The sequence below is a fragment of the Podarcis raffonei genome, chromosome 10, assembly GCF_027172205.1.
Source record: "Podarcis raffonei isolate rPodRaf1 chromosome 10, rPodRaf1.pri, whole genome shotgun sequence".
Classification (NCBI taxonomy): Eukaryota; Metazoa; Chordata; class Lepidosauria; order Squamata; family Lacertidae; genus Podarcis; species Podarcis raffonei.
In genome coordinates, this window is record NC_070611.1 from 21,808,910 (window position 1) to 21,824,048 (window position 15,139).

Here is a 15,139-nt window from a genome sequence, read left to right on the forward strand (position 1 = left end):
TTGATTTGAAGGAACATGTTTAACCAATTGAATGCTGACAACTTATGACTCAAGCTGAACTCAGCCAGCCAGCCAGCCATCTTGGGTGACCCATCAAGGCTGAACAGAACTCCAAATTTTGCTGCCCACTTGAAACAGTAAATACAGGAGGAGCATCAAGCTACATTATATGACTGAGGGGCTGCATTTAGCCTGTTGAGTCGCAAGTGGTACATGTCTAATTTAATTAGCAGTGTTCATTTATTTGAGCCTTCTATTTGCATAGCCTTCTAATCAGAACATGGGTTTTATGTGCCCTGCTAGTATATTCCTGCCTCTTTAAAGTACAGTGGTACCTCAGGTTAAGTACTTAATTCGTTCCGGAGGTCCGTACTTAACCTGAAACTGTTCTTAACCTGAAGACCACTTTAGCTAATAGGGCCTCCCGCTGCCACCGGAGCACGATTTCTGTTCTCATCCTGAAGCAAAGTTCTTAACCTGAAGCACTATTTCTGGGTTAGTGGAGTCTGTAACCTGAAGCGTATGTAACCTGAAGCGTATGTAGTCCGAGGTACCACTGTACCCGCTTTCCTCTGGGCATCTGGTGAAAAATATATACCCCCAAACCAGTGTTGTAGCACTATATTTCCACCACCCACAAAACAAGCAACCAAAAGCATAAATGAAGGTTTCAGATGTTATCCATTAATAATTTTTGAAACACTCTTTTGTACTGGAAACCAATATAATGTTTTGGACTGCCAGTCAGAGGAGAAAACAAGCGCAGGAAAATAAAGGGGAGGGAGAGAAGAAGAAAGGATTCATGCTGCTTTTTCCTTAAACATCGTGATTTCAGATCAAAAGTATATTTTTCTTTGTTAAAATCCCCCCTATAATCTCACACTGTTTGTTCTCTTATGTGTGAAAATGTTGTATTAGTTGGAATTCATGCAGGGGCACTCAAGTAATTCAGACAATGCAAAAGTTTATCCTCAGATGATATCACTGGTGTATTGTATCGCTTTTTTCTGGCTTTCTAATCCTTTCTAATCCTTTGGGACACGGGTGGTGCTGTAGTCTAAACCACTGAGTCTCTTGGGCTTGCCAATCAGAAGGTCGGCGGTTCGAATCCCTACGATGGGTGAGCTCCCGTTGCTTGGTCCCAGCTCCTGCCAACTTAGCACTTCGAAAACATGTCAAAGTGCAAGTAGATAAATAGGTACCACTCCAGCGGGAAGGTAAATGGCGTTTTCATGCACTGCTCTGGTTCCGCCAGAAACAGCTTAGTCATGCTGTTCGTGCTGACCTTTAAAGCCATAAATGGCCTCGGTCCAGTATATCTGAAGGAGCGTTTCCACCCCCATCATTCTACCGGGACACTGAGGTCCAGCGCCGAGGGCCTTCTGGCAGTTCCCTCACTGCGAGAAGCAAAGCTACAGGGAACCAGACAGAGGCCTTCTCGGTAGTGGCACCTGCCCTGTGGAATACCCTCCCACCAGATGTCAAAGAGAACAACAACTACCAGACTTTTAGAAGACATCTGAAGGCAGCCTGGTTTAGGGAAGCTTTTAATGTCTGATGCATTACTGTATTTTAATATTTTGTTGGAAGCAGCCCATAGTGGCTGGGGAAGCCCAGCCAGATGGGCGGGGTATAAATAAATTATTATTATTATTATTATTATTATTATTATTATTATTATTTATTATGCTGGCCACATGACCTGGAAACTGTCTGTAGACAAACACCGGCTCCCTCAGCCAATAAAGCGAGATGAGTCGCCGTGACTGGACTGGTCAGGGGTTCCTTTACCTTTAATCCTTTCTTGCTGGTGTTAAAAGAGACTGGTTAGCACCGCCTCTGAAGCTGTATCTAGGCAGGTACAGAGACTTGTGACCTCATCAGGGCTGGCTCCAAAGGTTGGCTAAGTTGGACATTTCCCAGATTAGCAGAGAACCACTGTCCCAGCAACATTGCCCTTTCCAATTTGCAGAGATTATCCCAGAGCATCAGATGCAGCCCGCCATTTTGTGTGTCCCACCTCTCACAAGTCAAGGGGGCCCACTGAGGACCCCATGCTTGAGGACTCCCCACTTTTCCTGCACCTACTTCCTTCATCATCAGAAGGCAGAACCACTGAAGACAGTCTGTCTGGAACACCTAGATAAGAGATGTTTCCAGGGTGATCAATCCCCTTTCTAGGTGCACTGATTCTCTGAAGTTTCACCGAGCAATATTGCTGTGGCTTTGCTGCTGTGTGTTTTGGCCCAGTCACTTAAAGGTCTCATTTTTTTCAGTCGTAAACCAAAGGGATTGTATCAATATGTTCAATCCACAGTGACTATTATCAATAGCTTTGCTGGGAGCAGAGCAGAATCAGAGACCTTGCGCAAAAAGATAAAAATGTGGCAGTTAACTTGTGTCCCTAATTCTCTTGATTAAATGGAGCCAAGCCTCGCATTTCCCTTTTTAGATTGCCATCCTACCTTTCAGTCCTAAAAATCACATAGCAAAGTCAACGCTGTAACTGAACCAAATGGTTCACAGTGAAGCCCACATCCATCAAATTTAGTGGCTTCAATTTGTTTAATTCTGGATAAAGTACTTCAGTGAATTTACAAAGTAGGTAAGTCTTATTCTTGTAGGTGTTTAACGTATGGTATGGCTGACCACACAATGCCTCAGCATCCAAGGAAATGCATGAATGACCACACTAAGAGCAGACTTGAAAGAAGACTTTAGAATGAAATAAACTTTCAGATCGACACGATCACCTTTGCTCGTAACCCAATTCCAGATTTCACAGAATCTTCAGATGTCCTTCTTAAACTCCAACAAGAAGAATGAAAAGACCACTGCTGTATGAAACCTCAGTACTGGAGCTTCACAACTTTGTTAAATCATGGGTTTGTATGGAGGTGCATTTGATTTCTTTTCTGTTCACATTTTCTGAACATTCTGGTGAGCAGCTGACTGACAGGTGGCTGATAAAAATGCCTTTTTTTAATATCGACTACTTTTTATGGTACGATATATAAAGGATTTAAACAAGCATGCTTTCTGTTAAGCTGGCTTAATCTCTCTCTTTTGGCTTCAGAATTGCTATGCTAATCTTAAGTGAAAGTTTGCTGGCATAATTCATGTATGGATCACAGTCTTCGTTCTTAAGTATGCTGATAACATAATTGGAAGTGTTATATTCTCCCAGGCATTTATTTCCAGTCAGAAATGTCAGGATTAATTATTAATCAACAGGTGTAGAATATCATTTATGGCACAATCCTACGCTTTCGTGCTAGCAGCACCTTGCAGTACAGCCATCAGATACCAGTGGAGAGCAAAAGTCTATCTTGCTCATTTAACCCATCTCACTTCAATGAATTACACACGGCACAATCCTAAAGAAGGGTTCATAGGAACACAGCAAGTTGCCTTATTCTGAGTCAGCCTATTGGTCCATCCAGTTCAATCTTGTCAACACAGATTAGCAGTGGGACTCGCTCCCTAATGTGCGCGGTTAGGACCGCAGTCTCGAGAATGATTGATTTCCCCCAAGATTGAACCCTAGTTAATATTCTCAGAAATATTATTTACTTTGCACACGCTGAATGTGCATGTCAGGGAACTGCCATCTGAGACGCAGGAGGTGAAAGGGCTCACGGAGGGTGAGAGAGACCATTCAGCTGAGGAGGGAACCAGCAGGGGGAGAAGTGGAGTTCCAAGGGAAAGTGAGTCGGAGGGAGGGCTCAGAGACACTTCAAGCGAGAACAGTGGGGAGGTTTCAGGACCTCCTATAGGGACACCCACTCCTCGCCGGAAACTGTCACGCCGAGAGTCCAGAAGATGCGTTTCCGTTAAGGAGCTTTTATGCTGGAAGAAGTTCCGTAAACGCCCACTGTCCGATTCAACGAGCGACTGATGGAGCCATGCTTAAGGAGCTCCGTCACAGACAGAGGTTTGTGGACTTAGCCAAACTCTGAGGGACTAGGATTTTACGCACAAGCAGCTCACCATCCCATCACAGCAATCGGACAGTCCCTGAAAGCAGCTTGTGCAGAGAGGCATCATGAGCAACCCAGCCGGAGCCGGGGGAGCAGGAGGAGCTGGAGAGGGTCCAAGCCTGGAAGAAAGGTACAGGGTGTTGGAAGTCCAGCTAGCACTGCAAACGGCGAGGCTAGAAGAAAGGAGGGCGCAGGATGCAGAAAAGGCAAAAGGCGCTACACTAGCAAGAAAGATGCCAGGATTGGTGCAGAAGTTTGGGGGGGACCCCAGGAACTACCAAGCCTTTAGGACAGAGATGCAGTATGCTCTCGAACTGCAGTTTAACGACTTTCCCGACGAGGCATCGCGAGTGGCGTTTGTGATTCGCCATCTCGAAGGGGGGGGCGAGAGACTGGGTTAGACCCCTGATGGCAGGGAATAGTGAAATGCTGAAGGACACGAGGAAGTTTTTTCGCGCCATGGATTTGATGTTTTCCAGCGAGATTGAACAGGGACTGGTGCGCAGACAATTGATGGCTTGCAAACAGGGTAGCCGATCGGTTCGTGAGTACTGGACTGAGTTTACAATGTTGATACATAAATTGGGGTGGGACCTATCGGCGGAACCCATTCAAATGCTCTTTGAAGAGGGGCTTTCTTCGGCGGTGAAAGACGAACTTTCCCGGGCGCCCAGAGCGGAGTCTATGGACCAGCTGACCAAATCAGCGCTGACCATTGGAGCGCGCCAGGAGGCAAGAGCCTTGGAGAAGCGGGAGGGGAAAGGAGAGCGTTGGAGGGATTTCCGCATTCCAGAGATTCCAGAGCCAAGTTTCCCGCCAGGAGAGCCGATAGAAGTTGGAACAGTGCGCGCGCGCGCAGTTTCAAATCCCAGTGAAGGGAGGAAGAAGGAGGGAAAGAGCGCCAAGAAATGTTATCTCTGCCAGCAGCCAGGTCACTTTGCCAGAGTCTGCCCGCAAAGAAAGGAATGGCAAGGGATGGCGGGAGCTGTTGGGGGGAAGGAGGAGGGAGTCCAGGAGCCAGTAAAAGCCAACGCCTGGCTGCCACCGTCAGGGCACTGCAGCCAGGCCAAGGAGCAGTAAAAGTGCCCACTCCGGAACCTCCAAGACCAGCCCTAGTAATAGAGGTGTTGCTAGAGCTGGCAAACGGATACCCACTAAAGACAAAGGCGCTGTTGGACTCAGGCAGCTCCTGTAATTTTATGAGTAAGGAGTTTGCAGCTGAACACCAGATACAGACACTCCCTTTAAGCAACCCCCTGCAGGTGACCACGATCGATGGGAGGGAGCTGTTGGGAGGAGAAGTTAGCCTACAGACCGTCCCAATGGTTATGAGGGTGGCCAGGCACACCGAAAGAATAGCGTTCAATGTGGCCACCCTGGGAGGGGCTCCCGTCATTTTGGGAATGAGCTGGCTAGCGTTGCATGACCCGCTAGTGGGCTGGCATCAGAGAGTGGTCTCCTTTGGGTCAGCACATTGCCTGGAACACTGCAGAGAGGGAAAGGTGCCAGAAGGGGCAAAAGCCTTTCTAGCAGGGACGGAAGTGGCAGACAAAGGGAAGGTGCCCAAACAATACGCTGACCTGAGCAAGGTCTTCAGCGAAAGGGAAGCAGATAAACTACCACCGCATAGAGACTTTGACTGCCAAATTAACCTGGTCCCTGGGGCCCAGCTCCCTGTGGGCAAGCTGTACGCCATGTCAGACAGGGAAATGCAGGAGTTAAGGGAGTTTATTGATAAAAACCTGAAGAGGGGCTTCATCAGAGAGTCCAGAGCGGTGGGGGGGGAGCCCAGTGTTTTTTGTGGACAAAAAAAACACGGATAAACCCAGGCTTGTAGTGGACTACCGGCGGCTAAATGCCGTGTCAGAACCAGTGACTTTCCCCATGCCCAGGATTGATGACATTTTGACCAGGGTGAGGAAGGGAAAGATATTCACGAAATTGGACCTGAGAGGGGCATACAACCTGATACGAATAAGGAAAGGGGATGAATGGAAAACCACCATGTTCACCCCTTTGGGGGCTTTTGAATATTTAGTTATGCCATTCGGATTGCAATCAGGCTCCGCCTGTTTTCAATTGCTCATGAACCATGTCCTGGGACCTTTGCTCTACAAGAATTGCGTGGCCTTCCTCGATGACGTGCTGATATATTCAGAGAATGAGGAGCAGCATGTAAAGGATGTCAGGGAAGTGCTGAGCCAGCTGCAAGCAAACCAGCTGTGGGTGAAATTGGAGAAGTGTCAGTTTCACACCAAGGAGGTGGAATTCCTGGGGTACCGCTTATCAGACAAGGGATTAGCCATGGATCCAGGCAAGGTCCAGGCGGTGCTGGAATGGAAGACACCGAAAACGAAAAAGGATGTGCAAAGGTTCTTAGGGTTTGGGAACTTTTACCGTAAATTCATCAAGAACTTTGCCCACTTAACGGCTCCCATCACGGACTGTCTAAGCAGCAAGAAGAAATTCGTTTGGACGGCGGAGGCAGAGCAAGCATTTGAGGAATTGAAAAGGGCATTCGCTTCGGAAGAACAGCTCCTGCATGTGGATTTACAAAAACCCATGAGAGTGGAAACTGATGCCTCAGACCGGGCGGTGGGGGCGGTGTTGCTTCAGCCAGGGAGCAATAAGTTGGAATGGAGACCGTGTGCCTTCTTTTCGCGTAAGCTGAACAAATCCGAGAGGAACTACACCGTATATGACCGAGAACTACTCGCCATTCACGAAGCGTTCCGGAGATGGAGACATTTACTAATTGGCGCACAGCATAAGGTGCAAGTGTGTACGGACCACAAGAATTTGGAGTATTGGAGAACGGCACGAGTGCTCAACCAACGACAAGTGAGATGGGCCCAGGAGTTCTCCAAATTCCATTTTGAAATCTGCTATGTGCCAGGTCCAGAAAACATCAGAGCGGACGCTCTCTCTCGCAAACCTGAATATTTGGAGGGGGAGGGAGCGCCTGAAGAGAGACATATTATCCCAGAGGACCACTGGGTGTGTGGGGCGGCCTGGGTGGGGCAAAGAGAACTGGTAGAGGGAACGGTAAATGATGAATACGCCCAGGATAAGCTCAGAGGTTTAAGGAGAGAGGGAGAAGACCCCGGAGGTTTTGAAGAAAGAAACGGGGCATTGTATTACAAAGGGGCACTATATATACCCGAAGGGGAATTGAGGGGGAGAGTACTCAAACAGCTGCACGACAACCCCACAGCGGGGCATTTTGGGCAACACAAGACCATGTGGTTGGTGACCAGGGAGTTTTGGTGGCCCAAGGTGAGGGAGGATGTACGGGAGTATGTGAGAAGGTGTGACCAATGCCAGAGAGCCAAAGGAGAAAGGCGGGCACCAGCGGGGTTATTAGAACCGTTACCCACACCAGAACGACCGTGGGAGGCGGTATCGATAGATTTTATGACTGATCTGCCTAAATCCCAGGGGAAAACCGCCATACTAGTGGTGGTAGACCTATTAACTAAGATGGGTCACTTTGTAGCTTGCTCACATGCAGTCACGGCGGAAGAGACAGCGAAATTGTTTGTAGAACATATTTTTAGGCTGCATGGCGCCCCCTTGAGGGTGGTCTCCGACAGAGGGAAACAGTTCACGTCCAGATTCTGGAGGAAACTTATGAGCTTGCTGCACGTAGAGGTCAACTTTTCGACTGCCAGGCACCCTGAGACCAATGGGCAGGCGGAGAGGGCAAACGGTATCCTCCAACAATACCTGAGGTGTTATGTCAATGACAGAGAGAACGATTGGGTCGAAAAGTTGGCGCTAGCGGAATTTGCTTACAATAATGCGGAGAATGTGTCCACCGGGATGAGCCCCTTTTTGGCTAATTATGGGTGCCACCCCAGGGCGTTTCCAGGGGGAGGAGGGGAGAGATGGAGTGTCCCGGCCGCTGAACAGTTTGTAGAAGAAATGGAAGCGATCCATCGTCAACTCCAACTCAACTTAGAAAGGGCCAAAGAAGAATATAAGAGGCAGGCAGACAAGAGCAGAAGGGAAGGTGAAACCATTAGGGTGGGGAGTCAGGTCTGGCTATCAACCCAAGGGTTGCCGTTCAAGGGGGGTTGCAAGAAATTGAGACCCAAAAGATTGGGACCATTTGAGGTCATCCAACAGGTCAACCCAGTGGCTTTCAGACTCCGGTTACCGAACCACATGAAACTGCACCCAGTATTCCACAGGTCATTACTGTCACCATATAGGGGGGAAGGTGAAGGGGTATCCACACGGGGGCCAGCCATAGAAGAAAGGGAAAGCAGCAACCATGTGGCGGAAATCATCGACTCCAGGTGGAAGGGTAATCAGGTGGAGTATTTGGTCGCGTGGGAAGGGGAACCGGAGTCGGAAAACACCTGGGTGACGGCAGAGGAGGTCCGTGACGAGATCTTGATCGAAACGTTCCACCAAAGGTTCCCCAGGAAACCTCAGCCAGTAGCGAGGTTCCGGAGGGAGTACTTTGGCACCACCGACGATGAGGAGGAACTGGAAGGATTCAGGGAATCGGAGTTGGAAGAAGGAACAGACTCCGATGAGGAGGAGTACTTGGAAACCGGAAACAGCAACAGGTGGAGGGAAGTGTTCGAAACTTCGGAAGATGAGGGAGGTTCCTTCAGGGGTTTTGCTCCCTCGCCTCCCGCAGAGGAGGGGAGGGAAGGGGGTGAAGGGGGCCCTGGAGGGGAGGTGGATGTCAGGGAACTGCCATCTGAGACGCAGGAGGTGAAAGGGCTCACGGAGGGTGAGAGAGACCATTCAGCTGAGGAGGGAACCAGCAGGGGGAGAAGTGGAGTTCCAAGGGAAAGTGAGTCGGAGGGAGGGCTCAGAGACACTTCAAGCGAGAACAGTGGGGAGGTTTCAGGACCTCCTATAGGGACACCCACTCCTCGCCGGAAACTGTCACGCCGAGAGTCCAGAAGACGCGTTTCCGATAAGGAGCTTTTATGCTGGAAGAAGTTCCGTAAACGCCCACTGTCCGATTCAACGAGCGACTGATGGAGCCATGCTTAAGGAGCTCCGTCACAGACAGAGGTTTGTGGACTTAGCCAAACTCTGAGGGACTAGGATTTTACGCACAAACAGCTCACCATCCCATCACAGTGCATAATGTTGAGATTGTGAGGGCATGCCACTATTAAACCAATCGGACCATATTTTTAAAATATTGTTAACTCCCCCCCCTTTATGTTTAAAATATTGTGGCCTTTCATAGTAATTTAGCATATTAAATTCATCAGATTGATCTGAGTACTAAAGTTCGAATTCTAGGCCATAATACACTGGAATCAGGACCCTGCAGATTTTTATGGTTATGGCTAGCTCTTCAAATCTACAGATGCAAAATTATCCATCAGCTCAGGACAAGGTACCGTATATTTGTTTTAAAACACTTAAATCCTGCTTTTCAATCCAAACATCCAAGGAGACTAATAAAAGTGTAATTGTCTCTCTGTCTTTCCATCTATCCATTACAGTAATGAAAAAAGACAACAAATCAATGACTTAAAAACAGCAACAGAATAAATAAAACTAGCAACAAGATGAATAACTATATAGGTTCAGGTTGCAGCCTCGTTTATTTCATCCTTTTTCTGCCTCTGCTTCTGCATAGGACAGGAATACTGAACTATTGTATGTGTCATCAGAAGGATTACTGAGACAATGTATGTGAAGTAATGTGATTACTTTTGTTGATAATGAAGCAGAGGTGGGTAACTTGCGGCTCTTTGAATGATATTAGACTCCAGCTCCCATTAGCCCCAGCCAACATTGTCGATGGTCAGTGATGATGAAAATGTTTTTTTATAGGATTCTGTTATTAATGATATGATGATCTGGAGTTGCCATATTTCAAAAAGTAAAAACCAGGACACCCCAAAAGTTGTATGGGAAAATCCAGAAGTGTGACAGCCCTAGGATGATCACCACTGATGAATTTAAAGTACTTCCTAGTGATGTACAAACTGGAGAGTAGGTGACGTAATGTACTTTATTCTTAGCAATACAAAAGGAGCAGGGGGAAAATGCTAGTCCTTACTTTGTAGGGCTAGTCACCTAGAAAGGAGCATAATTTCAGATACAGCATCTTGACAGCTCATATCCGTTAGCTTTAACTATTGCACTACTATGTGGCATTCCATAAATCATTTCGGCAAGGTCCTATAATTCTAAGACGCAATGGTTATGAAAGGTATTTAGCTTGTTCTTGCTTTAGATCATGTATTATATCTTGAGGAGTATTATCATTGGTAAAGTATTAAAAGGTCACCTTCTAGTGAGAACCATATTCTCTTCTCACTGCAGGTTTAGTTAAAATAATTCAGAGCAACTTCACGCTCGTGGGCTATTTTTGAAGAAGGGACCCATTCAATTCAAGCCTGTCCCTTAATTGAATTACATGATCTGAATCAACACTGTGCTGCTTTGTCTATTTTTCAACTGAAATTAGGGTCCCCAGTCTGAGAATCTATGCTCCTGGAAAGCTTGACTGCCTTATTACTTCTTTATCATCAGTCTAATACAATATAAACCAACACATGCAATTTTGTGTGACCTTTATTGTATAACATTGTTATCGCCGATAATATATGAGAGCCTAATTGGTTCTGGCACTCACCCATGCAAGAAATGAGGATCACACTTTACTGATCTTTGATGGTATGCATGATGGTGTCTCATTCTAACATCTTATCATTAATTTTCTTTACATTAATATGAGTTTTAAGAGCAGTTAAATATTCCCAATACAGAAGCTCATAATTTTTTTAAATGGACTTCCTTAGAGGTTAATAATATTAGATAATACCACAGTATAATACCCAGCGTGCAAATAGCAGGGACATGTATGGGAGAAAATCAAAGGACTGGTTGCCATGAGAGTTTCTGGTGGCAGAAACTGGACCATGAGTGATTTGTGGTTTGTAGTCTTGTATTTAGGGAGAACATATACCTGTCCCATATCATGGACCAGGAGTCAGCTTCACCTGCTGAACAGCAGCCTGAAGAGGGAGAAGGCAGAGTGACTCCACCTGCAACTGATCAGCCTTCAAGGAGACAGAGGAGAAGGCAATGATGAGAACCAGCTGGCTTCAGGGTTCTTAAGCAGAGTTTCCAGCAGCAGCTGAAAACACCACTTGTAGTTTCTGGCTCTACTTTGCTGCTTCCTGCTCATCTTGACCCTTTGGCCATCAGATTTCCTGACCCCTGGACCATCTGACCATGTGAATTTCTGTTTGCCCAACCCTAGGATTGGACTTGACTTTGGATACTGACTTGCCTACAGGCAAGCACACCTCAGAGGTTGGGCAGCATCCTGCTCCACTGAGCTCTGTTCATTGTTGCTCAGCACAAGACTACGACAACCCATGGGCAACCTGTGGTCCTTCAGGCGTAATAATAATAATAATTAATAATAATTTATTATTTATTATTTAATAATAAATAAATTATTTATTATTTATACCCCACCCATCTGGCTGGGTTTCCCCAGCCACTCTGGGCGGCTTCCAACAAAACACTAAAATATAATAACCTATTAAACATTAAAAGCTTCCCTAAAGAGGGCTGCCTTCAGATGTCTTCTAAAAGTCTGGTAGTTGTTTTTCTCTTTGACATCTGGTGGGAGGGCATTCCAGAGGGCAGGTGCCCCTACCGAGAAGGCCCTTTGCCTGGTTCCCTGTAACTTGGCTTCTCACAGTGAGGGAACCGCCAGAAGGCCCTCGGCACTGGACCTCAGAGTCCGGGCAGACGATGGAGGTGGGGCAGAACGATGGACTACACCTACCATCTTTCTTGATTATTGGCTATGCTGGCTGGGTCTGAGGGTGCTTTGAGTCCAAAAACTGGGATGCCCCAGGTCCCAGTACATAATCCTTTTGGGGAAGATGACTAGCCCCTTCAACATTGACTTTAGCTCTATATTCCTGACCCTAGTGTTGCAACTGGCAAAACCTCCAAGGAGGTGGTAGCTATCTTAGCCAGATTCATTTGAATAGATCCAAGGTGAGGCCTGATCCACATGCAACAGGATGAAGTAGAGTGCTGAAGGGGGAAAACAGACTAGTGCTTTAGGTGCACACTTTCTAATGCTCCTTTACATAAGCATTTGTCTAGATCTACAAAACAATTAGCAGTGAGAAGAGTGGTTTTGGGCTTTTCTGCTCGATTTGCTGAGTTTTGTTAAAAACTTGAGATAGAATTTGGAACAAATACTCTCCACCTGCCCTATAATAACACCGGCATCTCAAGAGTCCATGTTATTCTTCTACTCAACGTGTGTAGACCAAAGTTCACGCTGTTCTCTGATGAACACAGCCCATTAACGATGGTGACAAAAGCACATTGTTACTCTTGGTTGTATGGGGATGCTCGCATGAGGTTTCTGACCTTGAACTTAGGCCACCTCACTATATCTGTAGTGTATTGGGGAAAGTATGTGATGCCAAACATCCGTTGAATTGTCCTCCAAGATGTCTCTAATGAGACTTCAAGATAGCTTGTTAGGAAGTGACTTTTCTAGTCTCCCCATATGCTGCTTAATATGGTGGCTGTGTCCAGGAAGTGCCATGAAGAGCTGTGTTGAAAGTGTCTTCTTTTGCAAAAGACAGTTCTGTTTTCTGCCTCATTCGCAGGGCTCTTTAGACGGTTGACGGATGCAGGGTTTTGAACTTGCCTTATCGTGAGGTGGCTAAGGAGGCTGTATGTTTGTGGCTGCCTGTGTTTCCTTATGTGAAAAAGACCCTGGACTTTATTTGAAGCGTGGCCATCTTGGATGCTGAAGAGATGATTTGTAGAATGGAAGAATAGACACTTGCAAACAGCCCTAGGCAATTTATTTTCTTATTAATTGATGGAGAACGGCAAAGGGAGAAATACAGGATAAATGTTCAACATAGCACTACTGTCATCCCTTTTCTTACTGATTAAACTTCAAATATGCAGTAGTTGTTTTTTAAGTGAGGCAGCAATTTCCTTTAACATGTCTGTCTCCAACGCTCAAGTGGTTGACAAGTTTAATTTTAGGTTGCTATTCAATGAGATGAGATTAGTGCTTCTTTCTTTTTTATTATTTTTAAAGAACGGTTTTACTTACCATTAAAGTGCACTACATTGGCACCTACGGAGAATATTACACTTTCATTGTGTGAGAGGACATGAAAAATTACCTATGACAGAAAATTCACACACTCCCCAAATGTGTTATTTAATTTTGTCAGAAATATGTGAACTACCGCGTGGGTCTAATGAAGTTCAATGGATTTATAAGCACACCTTCCGCTTGCAATCTACTGGCAATCCACTGTGCCATTTTGCACAAATACTATTTGTCGGAAATGAAAGGATAAGACTTGAATTACAAGAGAAAAGAATCTCAAACTTACTTACCAAAGCATTAGCAAAGGTTGGGAAGTATGCCCGTTGGGAATAAGGAACACCATGCATGTTCAAAATCCATCTGTTGAATTTGATGTTTGTAATTTTTTTTTTGGTTTTGAAATAATTTTTTTTTAAAAAAGGAAGACCATGCATGAACCTTGATTAACTGTGTACTATTAGATAGACATTTCCATCCAAGAGACTTTGTAAATAGCATGAAGCTGTGCACATCCTTCTAGGAATTATAGGATTAGAATAATAATAATAATAATAATAATAATAATAATAATAATAATAATAAAAATAAAAATAATAAAATAATATTTTATTTATACCCCGCCCTCCCCAGCCGAAGCCGGGCTCAGGACAACAATAAAGTAAGACAACATTTTAAAATCATTTCATTAAAAAATTACTTCAAATCAAATTGTTGGCGACCATTGGGTAGATTGCCAAAGGAGGGAGTCAGGCTGTCCCCTTGCCACAGTCTTGCAGGCCCTGCGGAAAGATGTCAAGTCCCGCAGGGCCCTAATCTCTTGTGGCAGAGCGTTCCACCAGATCGGAGCCACAGCCGAAAAAGCCCTGGCTCTAGTTGAGGCCAGCCTAACCTCTCTGTGGCCTGGGACCTTTAGGATGTTTTTGTTTGAAGACCGTAAGTTCCTCTGTGGGACATACCAGGAGAGGCAGTCCCAAACTAGAGCATGGATGAGGAACTTCTGGCCTTCCAGATATTGTTGGACTATAACTTGCACCAGGGCTTTTTTTTCTAGAAAAAGAGGTGCCAGAACTTGTTGAGCTCTTTTTAGGGGAGTTTCAGCTGGAAAAAAGCCCTGACTCCCATAATCCCTGATAATCAGTCATGCTGTCTTGAGCTGCTGGGTGCTGAAGTTCAACAACATCTGCAGGGCCACAGCTCCCTTACCCCCCTGCTAGAGCGTAAGAATATCATTTTTAAATTTCACACCTGATATTACATGTTCTATTCCAAAGCTGTGGGGCTATATTTACTTTATGATGAATCTCAGAGTTATGTGCTCCATCTGTGTAATTATGAGCATCATATATCACATCTTCTGTTCTAGTTTTAGTCCGTCTTTGGTTATTACTTTTCTACAGCAAACAGCAATGCTTTAGCATATTGTTAACACAGGTAACTATAGTTTTCATCCTCAAACACAGGAGCCAACTCCTAGGGGTCAAGGTCCCTTCAGACCGCCCCCCAATAAAATATTTGAGGGGATTGCCCTTCCAATGTTGATGGGCATTGCCATTTAAATGGTGTGCATGCACCACATCATGTGATTGATTCTGTGAGGTGGGGCTTACCTGGCCCTCCTAATATTTTATTCGTTGGCATCGCTGTCCTCAAAACAATCTCAGGAAGCGTCCTTTTTTGAGAGATGGTAAAGTGAAGGTGGGACTTGAAGGTGGGACGCATGGCTAAGTCCAAGATATTGTCCATTGGATCACATTTCTCGTGAACAGAAAGCAAAACGCTGAAAAAGAATACTGGAGAACACAGGGCAGAATTAGTATGTATCTTGGTATTTACTTATACAGTGGTACCTTGGGTTACATATGCTTCAGGTTACAGACTCCGCTAACCCAGAAATAGTGCTTCAGGTTAAGAACTTTGCTTCAGGATGAGAACAGAAATCGTGCTCCGGCGGCGCAGCAGCAACAGGAGGCCCCATTAGCTAAAGTGGTGCTTCAGGTTAAGAACAGTTTCAGGTTAAGTACGGACCTCCGGAACGAATTAAGTACTTAACCCGAGGTAC